Raw genomic sequence first — 26,848 nt, 5'->3', positions numbered from 1 at the left:
TCGGTTATATTGAAAACAATTTAGTATTTTATTTAAATGCCATGTTTGTAATTTAGGTACATAATATTAAAAGCAGTAAGCCACTATTAATCTATACTAATATTATAAAGCTGAAGAGTTTGTTTGTTTTTTTGTTTGTTTGAACGTGCTAATCTCGGGAACTACTGGTCCGATTTAAAAAAATCTTTCAGAGTTAGATAGCCTATTTATCGAGGAAGGCTATAGGCTATATAACATCACGCTGCGGTCATTAGGAGCGGAGTAGCAACGAAAAATGTTACAAAAACGGGGAAAATTTTGACTTATTCTCTTAGGTGACGCAAGCGAAGTTGCGCGGGTCAGCTATACATACATAAAATCACTCATTCTATTCGTTAGGCAGAGACTAGAGAACATCACTGGGTACGATCCTTACCAACTTCCTTTGCTTTATTCACATCCATACATCTTCTTATACAATTATTTTATAACAATATCTTCAAGATATTAACTATAATTACATATTTAATTACTTTTCCTTTTAAACCTAATTGAATTATCAAATGTTACTAATCGCATGCATAAAGCAGTCTGCAGTGGTTATAATATTTCAAGGGCGATGTACTGCAATGGAATACATTATGAATACACTCAGCCAAACGCGATGGCACCGACACGTGACAGTCCCGCTACCCATCAAGTACTGTGAGGAACATACACGTTGCGCATTTATTATTAAAATGTAGACAGTGTTTCCTCTACCGGTTGTATGCTAATGTAAATGCGAAATGGCTGTCAATATTTTGCGATGTTCTTTGGCTTTTAGACCCGATGTGGGTCCTAACTCCTTTATCAGAATATGCACATAACAATACATAACAGTCTTCGTAATATCAGTATGTTTGCTACAAACTATTAATATTACGATAGATAGATAACGACTTACTTTTTGAGGATTTTTATGTATTACAACTTCCATTTTTCTCCATTTATAAGTCTGTATCACCCTATTTACGCAAAAAATATCACGTGAAATAAGCGTTTATTTGAACGAAATCCACAGTAGCCTCTTTTTGTTAACCTCCATCGAAACCTTATTTGTAAGTTCACAAAAAGTACGCGAAAGCAAAAACATGACCTCGTTTTCATTGAAGAATTTCTCGTAATCTTAGGAATAACATTGTACGGAAAAGGTCACAAAAACGTTTACACAATCCTTACGAATTCTCCTGCTCCAAACTTGGCAACTACGAAATGGTGTAACAAAAGAAATGTGCCGTGTACACACAGTAAAACAATAAAGGTAAAAATTCCCTGCTGGGCAGAAAGGTATTAAAAAGTAGATAAAGGGACTATAAAAAAGCAATAAGGAATGCCCGTTTCTGGATATTTTTCTGCTTGTTTGTACTCGCCACACGTAAAACTAGTGAACTTATTTTTAGTTTTATTGTGAATGATATGTGTCGTTTACGATCTAGGAAGACTGCATCAAATGTGTTTGTCCGAAAAAAGACCGGGATATATTTTTCCAGTTGAAATAAATGGTGCTACGAACAGTAACTGTCACTTGTTTCTGCGTTCATATACAAAAACTGTCAAAAACCCTAGGGCATATTTGTCCAACGCATAAAAAGTCCTACGATACCTCGTCGATAACTTCCGGGCATCGCAAATATAACGCCCCTCGAGCCACAACGGCGGCGTTTTTACAGATATTGCGTGAAAAATGATCCCTGAATTATATTTCGGTGCCAACGCATCTTTTTTCAGTAAACTTTTCCGGCTGTTGCCAGATGGCAGATGTTTTTAAGTTCCCATGAAACGAGATGGTTTTATAAAATAGCAAAGATTTTCTTCTGATTTTTTTTTGTAATAGATTCACAATACAGCCTGTATCTATGTTACAGATCATGCCAAGTCGTGTAATCTTCCCGAAGCCTCAATACATTCACAATCATTTTATCTCTAATAATATCAGCTCGCAAATATTTACAGGAATATCCGTGAACGCTCTATTTCTCGTCTGATAGGCGATTAATCATATTTCCATACTAATTCATATCTCGCAGCGGGCTGTCTGAATGTAATGCTGATTCACCGCCTTCGCCGCTTTCCTTAATCTGTTCATTTCTGTAGCCACGGGACGCCGCCCTTTCAGTAAAATCTGATCTTTATCCACCTACATTGTTGTACAGAATTTTTCCCTAAGATGTTTCGGATTAGACGGTTTCATTGTCACCTAAGCCGACAATTCTGCCAATTTTATACGGCAAATGTACTTTAGATTTTCAATCCGGGATTTGTTTTTATTCTTACATCTTCTGACCGTAACAAAAGTTTAGGATTTGTGAATTATATTGCTGAACTAGAATGTGGGTTTACGATAAAAAAGCCATATATTTTGTAAGGCTAAACCGCACGACTGGCCTACATAAGGATTTAATAAGGCTTGCTGTTTTAATATGGTGCCTACACCGATATTATTTCATGTACATTGCTTCGAACCTTCAGATTTCCACTATTAAACGCTTGCTTCAAGAATTTTCTGTAAAGAAAATATCTTCAGAAAATTACGACGACAAGTTATTTAAAACAAATTGCAATAGTATTTGGAAAACGCTATCTCCTGTTCACATTAACGTAAACATACGAACTTGAAATACACTGAAACTAGCGAAGCGTATAAGTTCAATCTTATCGCTGTACTTTATCTTGCTAAAAATATTGTTTTGTATTGTAATAAAAGTAAATGAAATTCCAAACAAATACAGTTGTATTTCTATACGGTACGTTTGTGCTCAGGTATCTTTAGTGTTCCAACTGAAGTACTTGAAATTTCACTTTCTAAATTATTACAATCATATAATCTGGATTAAAATGTTCTCGTAACTTACCTTAGCGGAAAGTACCTACAATTTTGGGAAGACCTTTCAGTAGTTACATTTTTAGACTGTACTTCAAATAAGCCAATGTTCAAACCTAGCTAACACTTTATTATTCGACTTCCTTTGCGATAATAATAATATAATAAAATAATAATTAAATTGAAATCAAAATCTAGGGAAATTAAAAAAGTCATGGATTAATATCACCCGTTCATGAACATAAGAAAAAAATGCCATAATGTACTTCGTCCAATTTACCTAATGTTCTATGTGTTTACATTAAAACGAGCCCTCGAGTTCCTTGTGACACCAACAAAAGAATTAAATTAAACAGCCATAAGGAAAATAGAACATTGTTATCTCGCATTTTTGTAAACGGGACACCATGCCATATCGAAGTACTGAGTTGAAATACAAAATTCGGACCTAATGACCCTCAACAGAGATACACCCCTGCGTAATTTATTTGGGCAATACATGAAAATGATGAAGTGGCCATAAAAGGCACATTACTGCCGTCGCCGCGGCCAGATCTGGAATCTTCTCAATTTCCTAATGGTTCCATAACAAATGTCATCAGCGAGGGAGACGGTCGGCCAGACGACGCTCCGTGCGGGAATGGACCGACTATTAATACAGCCAATGTCCTAGATGACAGGTACTGACCTAGATTTCTCGCCGTCTGGACGTGATAACCACATTTCATATTATAGAAAATTTGGCTTTTTATGTTTAACTTCTTTGAAATTCTTCAACTAGCTCCCTACTTCCAACTTTTAAAACTTAGTTTCCAGTAGATTCTGGGCCACGTTTAATTTTGAGGGTAACAGACGAAACCTGTATTCAGTGCTTTTATTTAATTTAGTTGATGAAGAGCTTTCAAGAAAAAAATCTCGCATTTTTACTAATTAGACAGTTTTAGGAGGCGTAAGGCCGAAATTTAAATAAGTACTTAAGCTGATTATACCTGATTAAAACGTAACAGATGAAATGAAAAAAACAAAAGAGGGTATCTTAACCAAGAGTAAAATAAGGAAAACACGAAATTATATTTACTTTGTTAACATTATCTCTGCTATGAATGAAATTAAAACACATAAAGCTGTCAGAATCTTTAGCTGTACAACTGTGTGTGTAACTGTGTACTGTAAGAGAGAAACAATGTGAAACTCAATCAAGCAATATTATGAGTGCTATGAAGGAAAATTACTGTACTTTAAATTATAGCGAGATTATCAAGCAAGAATTTATTTTCAAGGAGTTTCTTTCTTCTGTAATCTTTGACATGATTTCAGATAATGTGACATTTGGTAAAACGGCATATCAATTTGGAATGAGCGTAGGTCGGTAATAAAATTAACATAACGTTTTAGTGCTCGTAAGCAATTTGGCCATTTTCGTAGCAGTAACATGTTAAAATGTTCCTGTTTTCATTGGATATAAAATAGCAATTTAAAATCCTATAAATGTGACTGGATTGAGGTCGCGTATTTAGATAATCCTATTCTCTCGTAGACTATACAAATCCTTTTGAATCGCAACGCTCCATGAGTAAGCTTTGGTATAAGACTAAGTGCGCTAAACAACAGATCACTACCAGAAGTCCTAAAAATTATCCAATAAATTCATAAAAAAATATTTATTTCAGTAGAAAGCAGGAAACGTAAAACAAATAAGTACAATTAAAACAATTAATGTAATTTTATTATAACTAAGTACGTGAAATTTTATAGAAATAAGAAAAACTCTACGTTATTACTTTATAATTCGTATTTTCATTCGTTTCAGTGTTTATTTTTCTTTATCAGTGGGTATGTATTTTCGAAAGCTATAGAGAATATTCTACGCAACCAGCCTTTACACAGTCTGTAGGTTACATATTCTATCGAGAGCAGCGCGAGTCTGCGTTTCTATAGAATCTGGAATACAAGTTAAAAGGCCGAGTGTACGAGCACTGAATGCATACAGATTGTGAACTGAATGGAGTATCGAAGCAAATAGTAGAGTAGGAACATGGTACGTTACTACGGAAAACTGCATTTGATTGAAAAGATTGCGTCTGTTTCAGTTTAGATTGTAACATAAATAAATCCCCATTAAGATAGAAGAAAGTTGTGGAAATGGATTATTAGACATTACCATATTAACATAACTTTGTTTTAATTTCATATTTTTTTGTTTCTCTAGTCTAGTGGACGTAGAGCTGCGTCTCTACAACATCGGATTCGAAGCGTACAGTCGGTAAAAATCTGTCACTTGCATTAATTTGTATTTAAATAGCCTAACCCTGATTTCTATTTTCAACGAATATACAAAAATTCTTCAATCATGTTAAAAAGTTACAAGCATGTAAAGATGCTTTAAACTTGTTGCAACAAGTTTTAGTTTCCATGTGACAATTTGTCTGGATATAGTCGAAAGCAGGTATCCTCTCGTAAGTAAGGAAAGTTTCAAGATAGGTACAGGATTAGCACAAATAACTTTAAGGTTGGAGTTTAAAGCTGCTAGTGAACGTAATCCGAAATGCGATGTAGCTTTAAGATTCCATTCCACGTGAGGTGATATTTATAGGGTTAATACGATTAGTGCGTTCGTTTTGTGCGTCCTGAATTACACTGAAAACAATTATTTTGAGACTTCTAGAACAAATAAACATTATTTTATTTAAAGGGGAAAGCTACATGATTTTATGTGAGGGGCAATAAGTTACTATTTGAAGTTAATGAACTGTTTTATATTTCTTAAACTGAGACAAAAATCCCTTCTATTCGGACGAAAAATATAAATCTTATATCTTTCGTTGTAACTATGGAATCTTTTTAATTAAGGTCTTGTGCTTTTAACTTGTCAATGTCAAAGTTAACACATTGGAAAAAGATCCAAAGGATTAAGCATAAACCCTTACAAGTAAAGTTGTCGAAAATAAATCTTTTAGCGAACTGGTAGCAGGTTTAATCAGCAAAAACGTATAAAAGGGTTCGAAAGGCCAACAAGGAAAAATAATGGCCGTAGGTACATCGTAGAGATTTGTTTGTTAAACTGATCTAAAGTTTGTACAAATTACCACCATTTATACCTGACATCAGAACCTTGGACTAATCTTCTTCTGTTTACAGATACACAAATTTTGGGATAATGGTTCTATGTTCGAAGCTGACAGGTGAAATATTATGTAGAGATGTTTTGTCTGCTTAGAATGTTTTGCACCGCTGATAAGCCTTTTACTACAGGTGCTTCCTGTCGCTCATTTTATAAAGCTAATTTGACGGTTTTTGAATCTGTATTTATGTTTGTTTCAGATATTTATGGACTACAGTGATGGAAATTACGTCGTGAATATGTAAGTTACTTTTAATTTGAAAACATAATTGCAGCTATACAAATCTGTTGTTTCAAAACATAATTACGAACGAAAATCCCTAGAGAATTCAACTTAAACAAAATTCTCATAAAAAATAGATTAGCGTCGAATTAAACTATTTTCTAAATTACAATGCCGTGCACGAAACGTGGCTAGTTTGAACCACAACGAAGTAAGTTTGTGTAATCAAAGTCTTTGTCGAACAAACCCAAGTTTAAATTCGCTTCACTCATTTTGCCGCTTCACCAAGTTTACTCAGACTTATCGTGAGACTAAATTCTTGAGTTAGGTACCCTACCTGAAGGTCTACACTACAGTACAAATTTATGTATTTTCATTTAGACATTTTACGGGTCTGAGAGTTTAAGACCTTATTTATTGCCGTTACGACCTTTTTTTCGATTATTTTTAAGCGATGTTGTTGAAACTTTGTGATTGAATGCCTACGACAAACTGATTGGTTTTGTTAGAAAATATATTTTTACGTTCGGTTTAAGACCTTTAATATTTGACTACTCATACAAATTACCTCTTTGCCTCGTACGTGAACTTTATTTGGGTAACCTTGTCTGTATTTTTTAAATATTTCTGCCCCACTTTTATAGTAACCTAAAGCCCGAAAATATTTAATAACTGGCGGTTTCGTGTATTTTTACAAGTTTATATACATGCGAACGTCAGTGTTTGGTTCAGGTAGTTTTTATCTTATATGCTAAGGTTCGAGTAAAGACGACCACTATAGAGTCTGTTTACCGACTTCACGGTGTAGTTGATGCGGTGTTTTGCTAATAAACACTTTCTTTTATCTCTGCAACACAGATAATTTCCAAACAAGCTTGAGCCGTTTCAAGACATTGTCATTATGTAGGCAAAATAATTGTATTCTCTGTAGAATAGTTTGAGAAATTGGAGTATAATCCTTACATGTCGTTTGTAGTAAAAAGTGTCGGTTGAGAGCGACGTCTGTTTTACATATTTTAGCTTTTTCTCTGACATGGACGCGACTAGACGTAGATCAAAGTTTTTTCTTCGTTACTAAGTAAATTGAGGCCAGGGAAAAAGTAAACTTTAAGAATATAAATAACTTTATTAAAACTTATCTGAGTTGAATACTTTTATTATCTTTGTATATTTAATTTTATACTTTACGACAGTTCTTTACGATTTCAGAATAATTTAATGTATCTTAGATTGTATCTGGATGATGTATTGCTGTTTTTCTTTTAGACTATTTCTATTTTATTTTATGATTTAATGTTATCTTGTTTGTTGCAGTATGTTGATATGAGCAGAAACTTTTATTTCAAATAAATTAACGAATGCGAAATAGGGTCATATTACAAACACAGTTATTTTCATAAACTAAAAAAATTGTCGAAATCAATGGGTTCCCCTCTTGCTACATTCAATATCTAAAAATAAGACAAGACACGCAGTCTGGCACGATGCGGCTGCCCACATAAATCCTTCACTCCTCACCACATCCTCTGTTACCTCCTAACAATTTTACGAGTAATATGTTGATAATTTCACCTAAACCTTATAAAACTCAAAGGTGACTGATTGTCTGACTGACATTGTGATCTATCAACGCACAACCTCGACCATTGGACGGATCAGAGTGAAATTTGGCATGCAGGTAGACATATACTGACGTAAATATCCGCTTATAAAGGATTTTGATCAATTTAATTCCTAAAGGGATAAGAAAGGCGAAGAAAGTTTGTATGAAAATTCTGTCCTGAATCATAAACCGCGCGGACGAAGTCCCGAGCAAAAGCTAGTCCTCAATATTTCCGTAACGAAAAACTTTAGAAAGAAAAACATAATCATTGTGCAATCAAGTGACAATCGTCTAATAAGCATTGATAAAGAAAACATGCTATGAAATACAAAAACTACTTTTTCCCAGGTAATTTTTCAAGGCTAACACGCGCAGAAGTTATAGGAAATGTAGAGTATTATTAAAGTTCACATCAAAACACTATTATGACAAGAAGTTCAAAGTTATTACTATCATATTGCAAGGCCACGGTTGTAAAAATCGTAGGAGTAATATTGTGAAAGCAACCGCAATTTAACTCAATATATCCTTTTTGTCATAACACAAAGGCTTTAAAGTTATATGCTTTTTGCACGTGTAACTTTTAGTGGGAGTAAAAGGTAGTATCAAACAAAATGTTTTCGTTTATGAGAGTTTACTGGCCACTGTTACATAAAGTCCGGTCATCAGAGAGATGTGAGCACGTCATAATAAATGTGGACATCAAAAATATGTGTATGTATAGTGGTTATAAAGATACTTTTGTCTTTGGAATATAAAACACGTATGGATACTGTATAATCGAATCATTTTTTGGGAGATGGTTCCATTAGTAATATAAATACAAACACAAACAGAAAAAAATATAATAAAAATCTTATTGTGCAAAATTTATTAAAATAATGAAAAAATACAATTCTTCTAGCACTTCGTACACTTCTACTACAAAAATTTAATTATTATTTATTCCAATCATGTTTCCGTTTAAAAAATGCACCTTCAGAACTCATAACATTAAAAAAAATAATCGCAATCTGTGCCCATCAGCAGTTTCAGCACAATCGAATAAAAACATCACACACAGAAACAGAAAGCGTCTCGTAATTTACGAGTTATTTTTACTGCATAAAGGGAAAAAATGACGTGTTGTGTTTGTATTTACTTTTATGCCGTCGCCTACAACCATCATAACCCAGTTTTGGTAATTGACACTCACAATTGGGAGGGAGGGAAAGGACTGACGTACTCACATTTACTGCAGTTCTTTCTATAAACCGACAAATACGTTTTAGATGTCATGTCTTTGCGTACACGCGTAGTGCGTTTAGAACAAGATTTACCCTTTTACTCATAAACACACTATAAACCTATTTTAGTTAAAAACTTGCTATAATATGTTTTCTCTTTTTTATTTCGCTAAGAAACAAAACACTTTATAAGCCTTTCATAACTTCATATATTTTTATGAATAAGGGGGTATGAATACTATTTTGTAAATTTTAGTTATCGGTGATTGAATTTGATAGATAATATAATACACGTAACTTACGTTTATGAATTTCTGGGAAATACAAAATTAAAGCTATCAAAACATAAGGCATTCGTTACACTGCTTAGATCCTTAAGTAATTTTCACTACGTAGGGCATTCGCAATAGCTATGACGAATTAATATAATTCCTGTTTAAGAAATTATTTATTATCTTATAAGAATGAAAAGACAGATGCACAGTATACACATAAGTAAACATATTTAATTTTGATGAATAAATTAATCTTAGTTTCTTGAGTGATATATTTCATCATTAGTGATAAGAATTTAATACATTACGCCATGTATCATTGGTATTAACTTCCAAGATGCAATTATCCCTACTTAAGTGACTTGAGTGTCCGTTGTAATTCACCCTCGTTATAGTTCGTATTACATTACCCTGCTTGTTTACCCCGCTATAGAAATTATGTAGGTTACTGCAATATTTAATAGTTAATTTAGAGATTTGAACAACAGTTCACATTAAAGTAATCTGTTGAATATATTTAATAAATAAGTAATTTATTTGTACGATAGACTTTGCAAGTAAATTGTAAAATTAATTTACTTCTAAATACGGTTAATGTTTACAGCATAAATTTACCTACTTAAAGGTCAATGGCTTCATTTATTTTAATTGCCAAAATTGACACAAATAGAATGAAGAAACTTTTGGACATAAGGATTTATTTCAAAAATGTATTTCCCAAAACATTTATAGATCTTTAAACTGTCAAATTAGCAAAATTTAGATATTGGGAGATGTAGAGATCATGAAAAAGTATAATATAGAAATTACTCTTTGGAAATTAATTCATGCGATAGTAGTTGAAAATCTCTTACCTATGTATGCTGGAATAAATCCTGATTAAAACCTCGCAAGGAAACCGTTAATTACCTAATTAATAATTACAGATGAATGCTTCTGTAAGTTCGACAAACTTGTAGACGCGTAAAATGAGATGTTAATTAGATATCGAAATAAGTCACTTGAAAATCGACAAATATTCACCGCTAACTTTGATTTCTGGGTCGTAATTTCTTCGTAATTGATAAACAGTTTTACGTGTACGTATTTTCGACTTAAATTAAAAAAATAATAAGTTATTGCGAACCCTGTAAAATTATGCCTATCAATAAAATATAGTAATTACTGAATTGTCAAGCTAAATGAGGCAGATATGAATAGATAGCATTTATTCCCATTTAGCATAAAACCCGTGGTGGACTCAAGACATGACATCTACCTCATTCCTGGAAAAGACCCTTGCCTAGCAGAAGAACAATAAGTTACATTTATAATACAAAATAATCACTAAATAGTATATAACTTTTTTCTAAAAAGTAGCCATTTATTTAATACCATTTTCTAATATTTCCAAAGTAAATTATTCAAGCCAATACTGTCTTCTATTCGTAGCTCATAGCATCTCAAGATTACAAGGACAAAATTATTTCTAACAAGTTTAAAGGAAAGACTAATTAAAGGAAGTATTTCTATAATTAAAACATTGAGTAAAATGGACGTCGGACGTGAATATTTAATACCTAGAACTAGGAGATACCTTGCTAATATTTGTGACAGTATTTTCATACTACTGTCGACTACGGCGTCACTATTGATGAATGCTTACGAATTATATTCCGTGCCCTATCGTGTTTTGATGATACTGAGTTTCTAGAGTCGATTTTGAATATCAAACTACTACGGCTACCGACAACCAGCCAGTTGTCAGCTGTATGGAAATTTTATCAGCGCCTCTAGCGGCAGCTATAGAAACTAATAATTTTGAAGAAGACTGACAAATTCCCAATAATCTATAATAATGACTACAGCAAATCACGCTACTGCAGTTATTTGCAACTTTGACCCTCAAATCGTATTAGTCATATTAAAGAATCGAGTTACATTTTAGTAATGTATCAAAGGGTTTGATATCATACGAAGGATACGAAAACCTTTTTATTAGATTGCGCCTGAATTCACAATAGAATTTTATCAGGGTTCTTTAAGAGATTGATGTGATCACTGATGTTCTGTGTCAAAACTTTTTGTTCACGATTACGAATATTACAGAGAGAAAAGTTTTGTTTTCTGTTCCGAGGTCAACCGGCCCGTGTTTTGCATATTTCTTTATTCAATATTTGCAAAGTTTGAAACTGTCAGTTTCAGTTTTCATGGAAATGATCGAGCTTGTTATTCTTGTGATAGATAATTGTTCTTCAAATCTTAAATTGGTTCAAATCTATTTTATCTTTATAATTTAGGCAGTTCTTATGGGTAATGTTTTTTTTTGTAAATAAAAATAAACATTTAGCTTGCTACGACAGAATATATAACTTGGCCGAAACGTCAAATAAACTAAAGTAAATCTTCATTTCACTCTCAATACTAATATGATATTGCATCGAAAAATCTTAGACGATTGCGATATTAGAATATTGCGACATTATCTGGCTTAAGGTAATATTTCAGTCATTGTGTCGCTTTAACCTAACTCATCCTTTTCACAAAATACATGTAAACCAGATCTATAATTTTAATGTAAATCTTATTCACTTGTCTTGAAATTATGCATAACAATATAACGCTAGTGTTTTGTTGTTAGACCACATTGTCCTTTGCCCTTTGTCTTATTTATAACGCAATAACAAAGACATACTAACAACTAAACCGGTCTAAGTTTATTCTCCAATTCCTAGAGAATTAGTTCAACAGTTAAGCCTAATTACTAGGCCTAGACTTCAAGTGCTTTAAGTAAACAACTAAATTCGTCTAGTCAATATAAAGGGAAGTTGGGAAAATAGCCAAGTGATTGTTTGAACGGGGTTAGAGTTATCTCAACTGTAAATACGCAGAATAATCACTATATATTATAAAACACTCATCCTTTAGTACGTCAATCTGTCTGCTTGTCTGTTCACGATAAACTCAAAATCTGCTTAACGGATTTTTACGATTTTTTGCGATTTTCACTAATAGACAGAATGATTTCTAAGAATGGTTTTAAGCTAAAATGTGATAGGACGCGACGAAACGCTAGTATATTTTGGACTAAGGTAGTGCCTGAAAGAAAAGGAAATTAATGCCGAAGTAAAAGTCAGCTAGAGACAACGGCTAATGCCACTTAGGTAAAACTAATTAGGAAGTATAATAAATAATATCTTATTAAACTAGGATAACAACATGTGCAGTTTTGTTTATAAAGTTGACAATATAAGCATAATGCAGTTAAGTAGATTATTGTTTGAGAAAGAGTTAGAAAGTAGTTACTTTTTGTTAGCTGGGATACGAATTCTCTCTGAAATCACCCTGTAGAATTTATTAAGTAACTAATTTCTGCCCGCGACTTGGCTTACGTCATTTTATTTTCTGGTAAAAAGTATCAGTAACGTTCAATAATTTTGGCGTTATTGAGTATAAACATTTGAACTTTTGCATTCATTATATAAGTAAGATTCTTTGGTAAATCGGAGTAAACAAACCAAAAGAGAGCCCTAACCATTTAATAATGTTCTATTGAATCCCATATATGACAAATGTGTTGGCGACACATGTAAAGCCAACGTTTGCACATACGCATGTTTAATTAATTAGGGTCAAAGGTAAAATGATAAATTTCACACAAATAGTTGAATTCTTACCGGTCCCTAGTCGAATCGTAAGTTAGTGAAGATTTACGACCTTATTGTAATTCAGATAGCGATCTGTTACATTGCAAACTAATTCATTACCTACATTATTTAGGGTATTATAATTCAGGACCCGCATTATTATATAATCGTGTTTTAGTGCCATAATTTATTAAGCTTTACACATTAGTTACAGCTGGTCCAAGTATTTTAGATAATAAATAATTTATTACTACATCCTTTATTTTTGTTCTAACTAGTTGATGTCCGCGATATCGTCCGCGTGAAAGGATTTTCCGAGGGAAAAGTACCCTGTGCGTTAATCTGGATTACAAACTATCTATGTACTAAATCCTATACAAATCCGTTGAGTCGTTTTGTAGTGATTGTGTAACAAACATTTATCGTAACATCCAAAGTTTCGCATTTAAAATAAGGCTTTCGCGATTATTATTTTGAACACATTTTAGTTGTTTCAAAAAGCGTGTGGTCTAGAAATTGAGTCTTTAGAGAAAAGAGAATTCAGCTAGTTAAAGCAATAGAAGGTTCGATTCCACTTGAATAAATACTTAGGTAGTCCACAGAACCTTCTCACAGAGTCTTTGTTCTATGTAGATGTCCTGATTTCTATTATTTTGTATTGCGTTGCTTTTTATTTTATCCAAACGGTAGCTTAGAACTTTTTCCAAATCGTTTTTGTTTTTTAATAAAAAATAACAATGCACCCTTTCACATTTCATCATAAAATTATATAAACAGTAAAGCTTTATATTATTTAATAAATAGACCATTTACTTTTACTATATTCATGATAAATTCACAAGCTTATATCAAAACATAAACCAAATATTCTGCTTTACAAATCCTATAACTCCGCAATATAACGAAGCCATACAAATGTACGTTCCCATCACATAAAGCTCTACAACGCTAATAAGCAGTGTAATATTAAACCAAAGTACAATTTGCGATACATTCGGCATATATACGAGTTTATAATCAAACATTACTTGCAGTATATACGTAAATGTTCGTATAAAGCGTACTGCACATAACATTAAATACATTCTATGTAATATAGGCTTGTTATATTTGGTTCATTTTACACCTTTATGACGTCATAAGTTTATCTGGGGGCACGGAAGTGCCCCCGCAAGTCGAGCAAAAAAAAAGCGGCACGGCCGTAACATCCTTTTCTCGAAGCAATTCGGGCTATTTTTGACACCCCTATAATTTCGTTGTGGATAAAACAAGAAGCCTGGATTTTCAGCAACTAATCAGTAATTGTATAAATACGGTATATTTAAAATTTCAATCAATTTGAACCAGTAGTTTAAGAATGACAACTTGTTAAAATTTTGAATTTTGTCACTCACTGATTCACTGACTCACTGACTCACCGATCATCAAAAGTCTAAGGTACTTCTAGCAGACTTAGAAGCTTAAAATTTAGAATACAAATAGGGTTTAGTGTCTTTATCATGGGAAAAATCAAATATTTTTTAATTTCGATCCAGTTTTTTAAATACACCAACTGCAACAATAACTTTGTAATCCCATATAAATGTATAAGATTACAAGGTTACATTTGCAGTTAATGAATTATGATTACTGTAGAAAATAAAATAAATAGGTACCTACTATATAAGGCATAACGGGAGGGGGGTATAGGGTGGGTAAGGGTGTTTAGCTCATGAAACTGAACAACATTCCCATAGGAAAATATGTTGAATTATGAAAAAAAAACGTCTTTCCATACAAATTGGACTTATGTTCGCTCTACAAAAAGAAGTGAGATGCCATCAAAAACATTCTGTAAAAACCTCAAGTCTCGCCGTAAAAAGTGGTGAGATCTATATAATACCAAGTCGATTAATCTATTTAGTCTCTACTTAAAGGACCTTCTGTCTTAAGTTATTACGTATGTTATTATCATGCCAATTTAAAAAAAAAAACTTTTAAAACAAATAGATCGACTTGGTCATCGCAAGAAAACACAAATTCGCCATTAACATTTCAGGAGCATTAACTTCTCGTCGTGCTGTGTAGTGTGATACATACTAATAATCAAATCATGCGATGACCAGGTCGGTCTATTTGTTTTAAAGGTATTTTTTTTTAAATTGGCATGATAATAACATACGTAATAACTTAAGACAGAAGGTCCTTTAAGTAGAGACTAAATAGATTAATCGACTTGGTATTATATAGATCTCACCACTTTTTACGGCGAGACTTGAGGTTTTTACAGAATGTTTTTGATGGCATATACAAATTGGCCTAAAGATTATAATAGAAATGTTTTGCTATGTGCTAGTATTAGTAGCTTTGCAAATTGAATATTTCACGCATTAGTGTGTAGAATATTTAATTTAATTTTAGTTTTCTGTATTAAAAGAGTCTAGAGCATTATCTTTGACTAATGCTAGGATTATCACTATCAATGGAACCTACAAAGGGCTAGACAAATAAAATTACGCAGTGAAAAAATCTAGAACCTCATACAATTAACTCATTTCAATGGCTATCTTCGCCGGTATCCAAGGCCATCCCTCAAACTTAAATAATTTTGCACTAAAAGGCGTATTGCAGAATATAATTAACCGTCGATCATTTATACCCTGCAATATTTCAAAAATATTATTGTATTGTTTTTGATTCAATTTTATTGTGCCCTATTACTGTACGGTTAGGAACGACCTTAATCACTACTTACAACAAGAATTGACGTAAATACATGATTCTACAAGCAGATATTATCAGTGAACGTGAATCCAGCTCTAACTACTAATACGTAATGGATTAACGACTAAAGTTACGATCCGCGGTGGAACGCCATTACCTATAGAGCATGTTCAGCAATTATTACACGAGTTTGTGTTTAGACTCTCTATGCCTGTGTTAGATTTTGATTAGTAGGTATTAAGGATAAAAACAAAAGTTTTATAATTTAAATATTTAAAATAAAATGTTTTAATAATGTTTATTATGTTTTATTTTTCACTAGTGTACCTCGATTTTCTACACTCAGTATTATCGAGGACAAGCGTTTGACATATACAATTTTATAATTCCTGTAAAAATCGTTCTTGCCGAACACACTAGGGTTACTGTTGAGTTTTACATACTTTACAAAGACCTAATCAGTATAGATAGTCCATAGAAGAAGAAAATATCCTAGTGTACGCGACAAGGACAATCAATTTTGTTACATCTTTAATGAACCTCGAGTATCATCAACTTGAAAATTACTTCTAAAACACCGCTATCATGTTATTTCAGATTACTTTCTCTCTAGGAAAAGATAAACACAGATGTTCTATTTTAATTATAATACGGCCATATAGGAAGAGTAAGCACACCATCATTTCATCGCAATATGTTAGACATATGATGGACACAAAAGAAACAAAGACTGTCCCTCTGAAACACAACACGTGTGGACGCTGCCTGTGAAACATACCACTACCAATTAGGTGCATATGTGTAGGGCTGAGGCGTAGTGAGTGACATGAGAGAATAAAAAACTGTAGGAGAAGCAATACCCTGTCTTTTTGACTATTTGTTTCGTATTGTGATTGTTATAATACTTTTTAATTGAGTTCAAAAAAAAGGAGGTTCTCAAGTCGACTGTATTTTTTTTATTACCTTCAGTTGCAACATTTTTTATTAAGCTTAATGATGCGATTTAACCAAAATAAATGCTTTGTCTTAGTCATAATTTATAGCAAAAAACTTGGAGCTAACTGTCTTTTTGAGTTGAAAATGTGCGTAGTCGAAAAATTAAGAATGATTTATTTCAACTTCCGTAAATTCCATTAGTTTTCCCGAAGGTAAATCCTTTCAAATATCCTCTCGAAATCCGGATTCATTCGAGTGCCATTGTAGCAATCATGATTTAAAGTCAAGGGCTAACAACGACCGTCATCAAGCGAACAAAACCGCGCTGAAAATATTTAATCAGTAAGAAAAGGTTACGTAGGTACAATAAATCGTTTGGGAAGTTTTATGTAAAATTTCATTAAAAGCATTGTTGCGATCCAATGAGTTAGGGACAGCCCTGACAAAGAGAAGCGCAATCGGTTGGCACAGAGCCCGTGACAGTACTGGGAACATGACAGATTTCTGAAGATAAATCACGAGCTTTCGACGAAAGTATCGAGATTTGAAGACGGAAATATTTAGAACAAAAATATAGACCGTTATTGGAATTTTTCTAGCTACACAGCTCGCACCAAGCAACAAAGAAGCCATTAACAGGTTCCTAGGAGTAACTTTAGTAATATTTGTCAACTGTACAAACAAAGACCGTATAAACAATGTCTTATCCTATTTGAATTTTGTACAAATACTTATGAAACATTCGAGACCAATTGGCATCATAAATATTGGTCACTCCCTCATTCCCCAGTGACCGCATTCTAAACAGTTTTGTAATTACTCATTGCACTGAATATCTGGCAAACCTACCTGAACTTCTACCGGATACAACAAACCCATTTCGTCCAGTTGACTCATACGAAACTGCGTAGAAAATTCTCACGAAACACGTAAAACGAGGACACCGTACAGAAAACAGACGTATTCTTAAGAACAAAAGGCAAAGCCTACTAGAACGTTACGAAATACATGCAACTTGATATATCTGACTTAATATACAGACTCGTAAAGTAACCTAACGCATTGTTCGTCTGACCCATATGGGCAAGATTAACTGCTCTCGCATTTCTTACAGTGTCAATGTTACGAGAGGCCAAGATATACTGGTAATGTGCCTACGTCACCACGTGCCAACGACCGCTCCAGTTTCCCATCATGTATCAGGAATTAGACACATGTAACATTTTTAAATACCCGTTCTTAATTAACCCGAACGACGGAGCTTAGGTAAATAGGTTGGACAGAAATAATCTATGACTTCGATTTACAGATGTGGATATTTACATTTTTTATTGCTTTCAACGTAACGTGTAACGTTTCTGCGATTGATCTTGTTTAATTTTTGATATTAATAACACAGTATGAGGTTTTATGTCCTTAGGTAATGTAAATAAAAATGCTAAAATTGTATCTGGAGCTTACCTCGATAAAAGATTATTTTTAAAACTAAGTTTTCCTAGCATAAATATTAGTCAAATAACGACATTTCACAAATCTGAAGTACAAATAACTATAAATTAAACTAAAATAGCATTCTGACAAGTTGTAGAACAGAAAATTGCAGACCAGTTACAGTATAAAACAGGTAACAAAATACCATTTTGTGTGTACCATTTAGGGCATAAACGGCCGAATGACCTACATCGCATCACAATTACATTGAATTAAACGCAGCATAGCCTTGGACAGTGCACGTTTTCGCCGAACCACCAGTTTGTTCGTTATTATGGTAAAGCAATTCCTCATAAACAGATTAGCTTAAGCTTTTGTACGATACTAGGAATCCTGAAATAGCGTTAGTACTTGACAAAAGTACTCATTATATGTATTACAAATTCGTAGAACTAATCCAATCGACTGACTATTTGCCTAGTGAAGTAGCAATCGAAGTAATTCCAATTACTTGCTGGTATGGTAAGGAGCAAGTTCTAGGTTACGATTCGAACGTGTCGCCTTCGCGTTGATTATTTGTCTTGAATTTAATCGGTTACTGTGCCTTCTTGTTATAAGATCCTGAGATATGATTATGTGCTGCTTAAAATACAGCTTGCTCAATTTCTGATTCCTATGGAGTCACAGTACACTGGTGCAAAAATACACGTCCCTTCAGTATTCCAAAGGAACTATTTCGTAAAATCATGCTTAAGTATCAAAATTCGCAATATTAGCGAGTGAATTTAAATAACAATTACGTATTCCTTTTAATTCCTATATAATGCCGCATCAGTTTCCTTCGAGACAAAAAACTTATTTCTGTAATTGACTTATTGAAAAACAAACATAAACAAGAAGATATTATACTTTCAAAAGCTTAACTTGATTGGTAAATGTATTTTATACAAGTCTCATATTATTGTTGTTTGCAAAATATTTACTTTGACACCCACAAATCTGTCTGGCACTGAAACGAAAACATCGAAATATCAATGGCAGACGTCTGGAGATTTAATAAAAGTTTTTCCACAACAAATTGATATCTATGCATAAATAGTAGTCAAGCTTCATCTAAGTTTTGAAAATATATTACTTTAAAAGTACAAAATAAGATACAACAGACTTTTATTAAGTAAAAGGACTGATCTCTCGTTACCAATAAAGTTCTTTTACGTAAATAACACATTGTAACGTTATTTTTAAAGACTTCTGATTACTTTATATAGAGGGGGCGCCCTAGAAAGACTTACGCAGATCACATCGCCGTTGAAATGAAAAAAAAGTCAGGTGCGTAGTACCTGTAACCGGCGGTCTTATATGACGAAATGTATGCATGTGAGTGAGGCAAAGGAAGTTTGTAAGGATCATACTAAGTGACGTTATTTGGTCTCTGCCTACCCCTATTGAAAAAAGACGTGATATTATGTATTTATTATTGCCGATCGACTGACGTTTGTTTCAAACATCTACATACAATCCTAGCTCTACATAATGTACAACAATTTGAAGTTGTTAAAAGTTATTATGAAAGCTAAATCCAGTATTAGAATATTAAATAACAGAACACCTCTTTGTTAGGAACAAAACGAACACATTTTCATGAATATGTAACACGTATTCTCGTTAAAATTTATTGAATTTAAATAAACACACGCTGTTATTTCAACTATACTATGAGGAATATTGCAGCATAATATTAACTTTAAATGAAGTTCATATTACTCAATAATTTTAGAACTATTATTCACTTTTGGCTTTGCTGACCTGATTTAATTAATACTCAATAATTCTACAGTACTAGTGTATGGCCCATATTTGTTTTACAAAATTGATTTAACTATACCTCTTTCACGGACTTAAGGGTGCCTGTAAGCTATAAGTACTTTGCAGCGATGCATTTTCATAGCACATTTTTCTCGCACCACTATATAGCTTAGTATTGGTGGAAACGGTCAAATATTTTCATGGCATAGCTATTTCATCCCCGTAGCAGATCTTTGTGAAAAGGTAATAAATACTAAGACACACTCTTTCTCTTCGTTTCTATGACGATAGTTGCGGTTTGACATACTCAGTAATTTAATGTCTGAATATATATAGGTCGAAGACCTTATCATACCCTAACCGTCAAAGTCCCACAAGCTTATATAACATGTCGAATATACATACATATTATTATGTATATTTACAACATTTTCACATTATATTCCTAGTAGAATACTAGTATATGAATGTATACATATACCCACATTATACTTACAGACTGTTCCATGCGAACATTACGAGTATTTAGGGGCAGAGACGATTGTTTCAGCAGGGGTCAACGAGGCCAGCTTTCAACTCAATTTGCATTCGAAAATCTCCCAGCAAAGTCGAGAAGGTTCGGGTATTCTCGCCAACATTCGGCAAATAATATAAGCATTTAGAACTAACTAGCATGCGCAAAAGTTAAAGCAAATAATTTGATTTGAAATCAACGAATTCGCCTCTAAGTGGATAAAACTAGAATCTGTCTAGGGAAATCTGTAGTGATCGATCTTTCAACCCTCGTTACCTATCAAATTAAATGATCCTTCATTAAAGGAATGGGTTGGCACTTTGGGGAGTCGTTCACCTTTCCGATAATTATTGATAGTAGATAAAACGAATCTTAAGATCAATATCTTATGATTTATTCATAATGAAGGGACAATAATTAGTTGGGCATAACCAATGGCGCTCTACGGCGTAACATAAAAAGTATCTAACTGTAGTAAAATCACCGATCTACAATTCTATCGAATTACAAACTACAATTCACTAAACTCCATGCGTCGTTCGGCTTCTCCGTAAAATATAAATGATATTAGTTATGTATGTCAGTCTTTACTTTAGGGACTGTTTAGTGGTCGAAATGAAAAAAGCTTATCTATCGTTTTAAGACGTATTAAATACTAGCTGACCCGCGCAACTTCGCTTGCGTCCAATAAGAGAGAATGGGTGAAATTTTTCCCCGTTTTTGTAACATTAAATTTCCTAGTTTCATGCAAATTGGTTCAGTAGTTTAGGGGTGATTGAGCAGCAGACAGACAGACAGACAGAGTTACTTTCGCATTTATAATATTAGTATGGATTATACACCTTTATCCTTGAAGCCAATCAAAGTGTGAACTACAAGCTAAAGTGATAATATTTCACAGGATAATAATAAAAGTCGTACTCAAACGTAAATAAACATCATGAAACTTTATACTATAAAAACAAGATCCTATAACGAAACTCAGTTTACAAAATTTATAGCTAAACAATGAAACTGACGGCTTGACCTATTTACTCATATACAGACAAGGTCATTGAACTCCACCGAGATGAAATGATTCAGTCTCTAAACATCCGTGTGAATTTATTTTTTTAGGTTCTTTTGGTAATCAAAACGTCGAATTTTTTATGGGTTGTTTAGTTTAACTTCAGCGCTCTCAAGTCATTATTCAATACTTTGATTTGTCGACATTCAGTGTTCAGATGGATGTTGTACTTGCGTTTTTGGAAGTTCGTTAGACAATTTTACGGTGGTAGGCCTAATCCTTCGGATTCTTTGGCTAAACCCATAACTTAGTAGTGCGACAGCAATGAATTATAAAAAAAATATTCGACAACCTTGCCTAAAAAAAAAATGCCTGACCAGTTGATTAACAAATGCCAATACAGTTCGTAAGCTTTTGACATCTTAAGTAGTAATAGGTATCAGAAGACCTTGTCTTGAGCTTGATTTATCAATTAAGCCTCCCTTATTCAAAGACCAGTATTAATCCTTTAGACCATACGTAGATTGTTCGCTTATCAAAGTGTGCAGCAAACCCTTTACGAGCAGAATGCGCTTGACTACAAAGGCTAATTGGTTATAGAGATAGATAAAATAATTGTTATTTCTTAGTTCATTAAATAAAATATAATCTGCGTATGCAACAGATATTTTAAACATTTACCATAAAACATAGGAAAAATTACTGGTATAGTTACCAACATAAGTGGTCAAATAGAATTTTAATAGATGATGTTTATAAAATTCGATCTTTTACGATTGACATTGTAATGATATTTTTATATTATAATAGCCTATTAGACCCAACGAACTTAGCTGAGGTATACAAAAAGCATCGACGTTTTGCCACATAAATTATCTATTGTTATCAAACTTTGTCTAATAAACAAGTAATACTTTGGTTTTAAACATAAAAAGGTATTGAAAACCTCATGAAAGGCAGTTGCAAACACTACCAATGGCCACAAAAACATATTACACTAAATATGATAATACAATTATACAACTTGTTTGCAAACACTACATTAATGTACTCCCGATGACTGATAACAAGTACACAAACACCAATGATCTAGTTCAATCGTTCACAGATTAACTGATTGAAGTCATATTCTATTCACACTGCATAATAATATTGTTTTGATGCTCGTCTAGACAATACACAATAAGTAAGCGATTGATTTTGTAACGTTCTACGCAGAAGTCTAAATCATTGTTTTAGACGCATTTGAAATCAGTGACAAATGGAAATCTGTATACCGTATATTATTATTTATTATATATTACCAATAACAGGCTTGACATGGACAAATATTGTAAAAAAAATCTTTCATTACATTTTTTAATGTACTACAAAAATAGTTTCTACCACGCCCGGCAGAGGTGCTTATCAAATTTTCACACAAAATTCCCCGAAAACTAATCTGGTGTTGATAGTCAATTGTGGTAGAGAATTGCACTCCTGATTACGAAGCCATTAAGTGCAGGTATAGCTTAATATTAAATATGAGCTTTGTTATTAAGACCTTGAAAAACTGTTTACCACACATTTTAGTATAAAATACATCATAATTAGACTTCCACACTGAGTTACATCATTGTTTGCTAAATAAAGTCTGCTGTCTTCAACAGTTTACGTTGAGTTTTAATATGCCAACATGATATTAATTCTTTGTTGCTTGAACAAGAAATCCAATATTTACATTCCCTCATAAGATGTTCAAATTAATCCGACTCCGGAAAACTCGTTCCTGCGAAACGTAAAATGAAAAGTAAAAAGTTCCTTTTTAAGTCTTAAGGGAAAAGTGCTGTACGTACCATCCTTATAATATTTAAAACGTAGGCATGTTCTTAGAAACCTACGTATAATCAACGTAGGATATGAATATTCGAAAACTTCTTTCATAAATCTGCATACCTAGTTTTTATAACTAGCAGGATTGGTCGTAAAGATGTGCCTTAAACGCAAAGTTATTTATTTCGATTTATGCGTAGCTTGCATTTTTAGCAGGAGATGCGGTATAAAATCATTCAAATTATTAAGTCGCAAATGACAAAAAATATTGCTGAACTTTCTTCAGGTACGATAAAATCCAAGAAATATTGAAATCTAGTGCAATCTTTGTTTTAAATATATATCGGTTGAATATCGGTTAAACCCAACAGTCCCAGAATACTAGCAATAACTGAAATGTCGATCGTGTAAGGTACCTCAATGCAATTAAACTAGTACCTGTAGTAATTTAGGCATATTCGGTCGTTACGGATCCGCCAGTAATTTAAGCTATGGGCCGGACAAACGTGTTGAAGCGTCGACCTCATATCAGCCAAACTACGGCTGACATATCGACAAAATTAATGACCGTACTACACATATTAATTATCAAAGATCAGTACCCCAATCACGGACTATCAAAGGAATTCTGTCAAGTTCCTAACGAGGAAATCCTGTAAAGGCACTCGTGCAAATCATGCGGTATTTATAAGTAGGTACTTATTACGATCTTGTTTCAGTTCTGTATAACTTATTGGTTACCTTATCAACTGAAAATTTAATAGTGGTGTTACATTTGCGATTACTTTATCTCTCGAATAGATTATTCAACACTTATCCAGAAGCCTTGAAAGTAGCCCTTATTTTCTTAAATAACTGTCATTGAACAGCATATATTATAACATGATAAAAAGTAATAAAATATTTTTGTAAATTGGAAGCGAACCGGCTACTTAATTCACTAACAAAATAATGTATGCAATTCAGATCAACAGGTAAAAGTTAGCAATCAAGCTTTTTGTAAAAAACTTTCAAACTAACAAAACTAATAGAACAATCTAATTCCTAAGATAATAATTATAAAATAGCTAGTAAACTCTTTCATGCAGACTGATCAAATCTTTTAATAAAGTCCGCAAAAAGTAAAGGTTCGTAATTATCTCGGAGTTGGAGCTCGCTGATTAGACTAGACAGAAAAAAACTTCCGATTGAGGTCGTTTCTAACTAAGTTTAACCTTATTCTTTGACGCCTTAATGAAAGCCTGCCTTTTTACGAGTTTGCGATATTTTCACTCACATGAATATTAAAGAATTTTCATAGTATCCACTTATGTAAACTAGTATCACTATTTTAATACACTATGCTATCAATATATTTAAAATTTTAAACATACAAGCTGTGTATTTGTTGTCAGTAAAATTACACGTGCACAACGTTAAAAATGTTGTTGACTGAATATTGTACTAACATGAAACATTTTAACATTATTTATGCCACGAATTGTTCGCAGCTAATAAAATGAAGATTATTGAAGTACGACATAAGTACATGTACAAGAATAAAATATATTATAACGTAATCCTTAAAGAGTATAAATTTTGCAAAGTTTATTTAATAAGTAATTATAATTTTAATATCGTTCCGTGTCATGACCTAAGTCGTTCGCTACATAATCCCTTTAATGCCCTTTTCTCTGACCCGGGGTCGAGCTGAGGACTCAGCTTGCTATGAAACAAATTAGCCGTATTTTGATAAAGCCCTCCGTTGACGTATCATCGACCTTTCTATCTATTTCTGGCGCCATCAAAAGATATACAATATTAAATATCCGCACGTTGAATGAAACACGACGTATCTTCATTTCCGATGAAAATATCTTTTGCAAAATGTTCATACACAAAAATGAATTTCGTTAATGAAATTTTCTAGAGAATTCCTTCAAAGGAAACTGTTTATTTATCTACGAAATTATTGACTAAGCTTGTTTAGTCCCAAAGTAACTTTATTATGATGGAAAATATCAAAAGTCCTTTGAATAGTACGTCAAATCCATGACCCCAATTATTCAGAATCAGCCATGAACAAAATAATATTCCAACCAGTTTTATTATAATTTATTAATTAGCAGTTCTTCCGGCGAACACGGTCGTTCGTGGTTAGATTTGATTACCACATAGTGACGTCATATCCCTTATTTACATGCGTTGACTAGCTGGAACGATCTATTATATAAATTATATTATTTATGAACCCTGCTCTGAAGGATTTAGAGCACGGTATTACGAAGTGCATGTATTCATAGCTGTCGGGAAGTTGCAAACTAATATTGCTGTATATCAAAATTGTTTAACAGTTCATATATTTATATAGGGAATGTAAATACTCTAGTACCTGGTAGTGTTTAATACTCGTGTAACTGTTGAAGCCACGAATTTAATGTAAAATATTTGCAAATACATTACCAAGCACTGATTTGCGGCAAGAATAATAACCTGCGCTTTTCCATATACCACCAAATTAATTTACTTAAATAAATATTAAATGGGCACAAACGATTTAATTACCGGAAATTTGCATACAATTACTTTCAATTAAACGAGATTAAATAACAATTTCATAGTATCGTGTGAAATCAACGGACCGATGCGACGCGACGGCGGCGGCGACGCAGTTTCGGTTGATCATACAATTTTCATATGCCTATAGGGATTAAGTCCGGTATTGTACAACTGTATAATAATATAAAGTAAAAAAAAAAACATTAATATGCTACAACAACATAAACGGCACGTTGTCTTTACTTACGGGGGGAGACCCTTGCCCAGTAGCGGGACAGTAATTGGTTATTTTTTTTATCTTTTTTTAATGATAAACCTACATTAATAACAGACGGCATTTGCTCTGCACTAGGTTAGCATACGCTGATTGATTTTAATTCAGCAAATGTGTAATCTTATAACAAAAGAAGTAATCCTCCTTTACAACTCAATAATAAGCATATTATATGTATGAAATCAAAGGCTAAAATTTCCACTCGCAACATAGTAATTATCAATACATTCGCCTCGGCTAGTAATTACCGCATCACACTGAAAGGCTAGCTGGCTGTAGCTCTACTGAGAATTGCTCTAACACTTAATTAGGATGCCATTATTTGGTTGTAAATAATGAATGTTCTTGGTAAATAGGTGATTGTGTCATGCGGTTGAGTCAGTGTACAAATTTATCATTTAAGTAAATAAAGGCACTGCAATTTAGTTTTTAGCATTCGCAAATTAAGTCATCGGTACTAATTTCTTGATGAATTCAAGCATATCTCACAATGTTGTTGTGGTTGTTTAAGATACGGTTTTTAAATGTTTCAAGTTTTGCTAGGAAAGTTGGTAAGAAAAACTGGCAAGATCTTTTTTAGTACATACAAATGAACTGTTCATAATCCTGAAATCAAAGTTTGGCAAAGGCTCCTTACTGTAACCCGTGATTTTAAATTGAAATAAAAATAAGCAGTTTACAGGAAACTATTTACTTTTAGTTTTACTCCGGTATTTATGTCAACTCAGAATATGTGTCACGATAACAGTCGTACTATATGAACGATACAATAAGGTTTTTAACAATAATAGAAAAAATCAAACTTACTTGTACAGGCTCAGAATATATTTATATTTATAATTTCAATAAAGTAGGCCAGACCTAAAACCTGTTATATTTTCATTCTGAACAAAGCCTTATTCTGTAATAGGT

The 26,848-nt window shown here is 33.0% G+C and overlaps 1 protein-coding gene across 1 annotated transcript in view; it reads left to right on the top strand.

The window, feature by feature from the left end:
* Positions 1-26,848, top strand: part of LOC142977111 (G-protein coupled receptor moody) — a 107,870-nt gene that overhangs the window by 40,189 nt on the left and 40,833 nt on the right. Inside the window, exon 2 of the mRNA XM_076120833.1 lies at positions 6,164-6,204. The gene's annotated coding sequence lies outside the window, so the exon portion shown is untranslated. The remainder of the gene's footprint in view (positions 1-6,163; positions 6,205-26,848) is intronic.

The sequence above is a fragment of the Anticarsia gemmatalis genome, chromosome 12, assembly GCF_050436995.1.
Source record: "Anticarsia gemmatalis isolate Benzon Research Colony breed Stoneville strain chromosome 12, ilAntGemm2 primary, whole genome shotgun sequence".
NCBI lineage: Eukaryota > Metazoa > Arthropoda > Insecta > Lepidoptera > Erebidae > Anticarsia > Anticarsia gemmatalis.
Note: the sequence above shows the minus strand (reverse complement) of the source record. Positions and strands in the feature narration are given on the sequence as shown.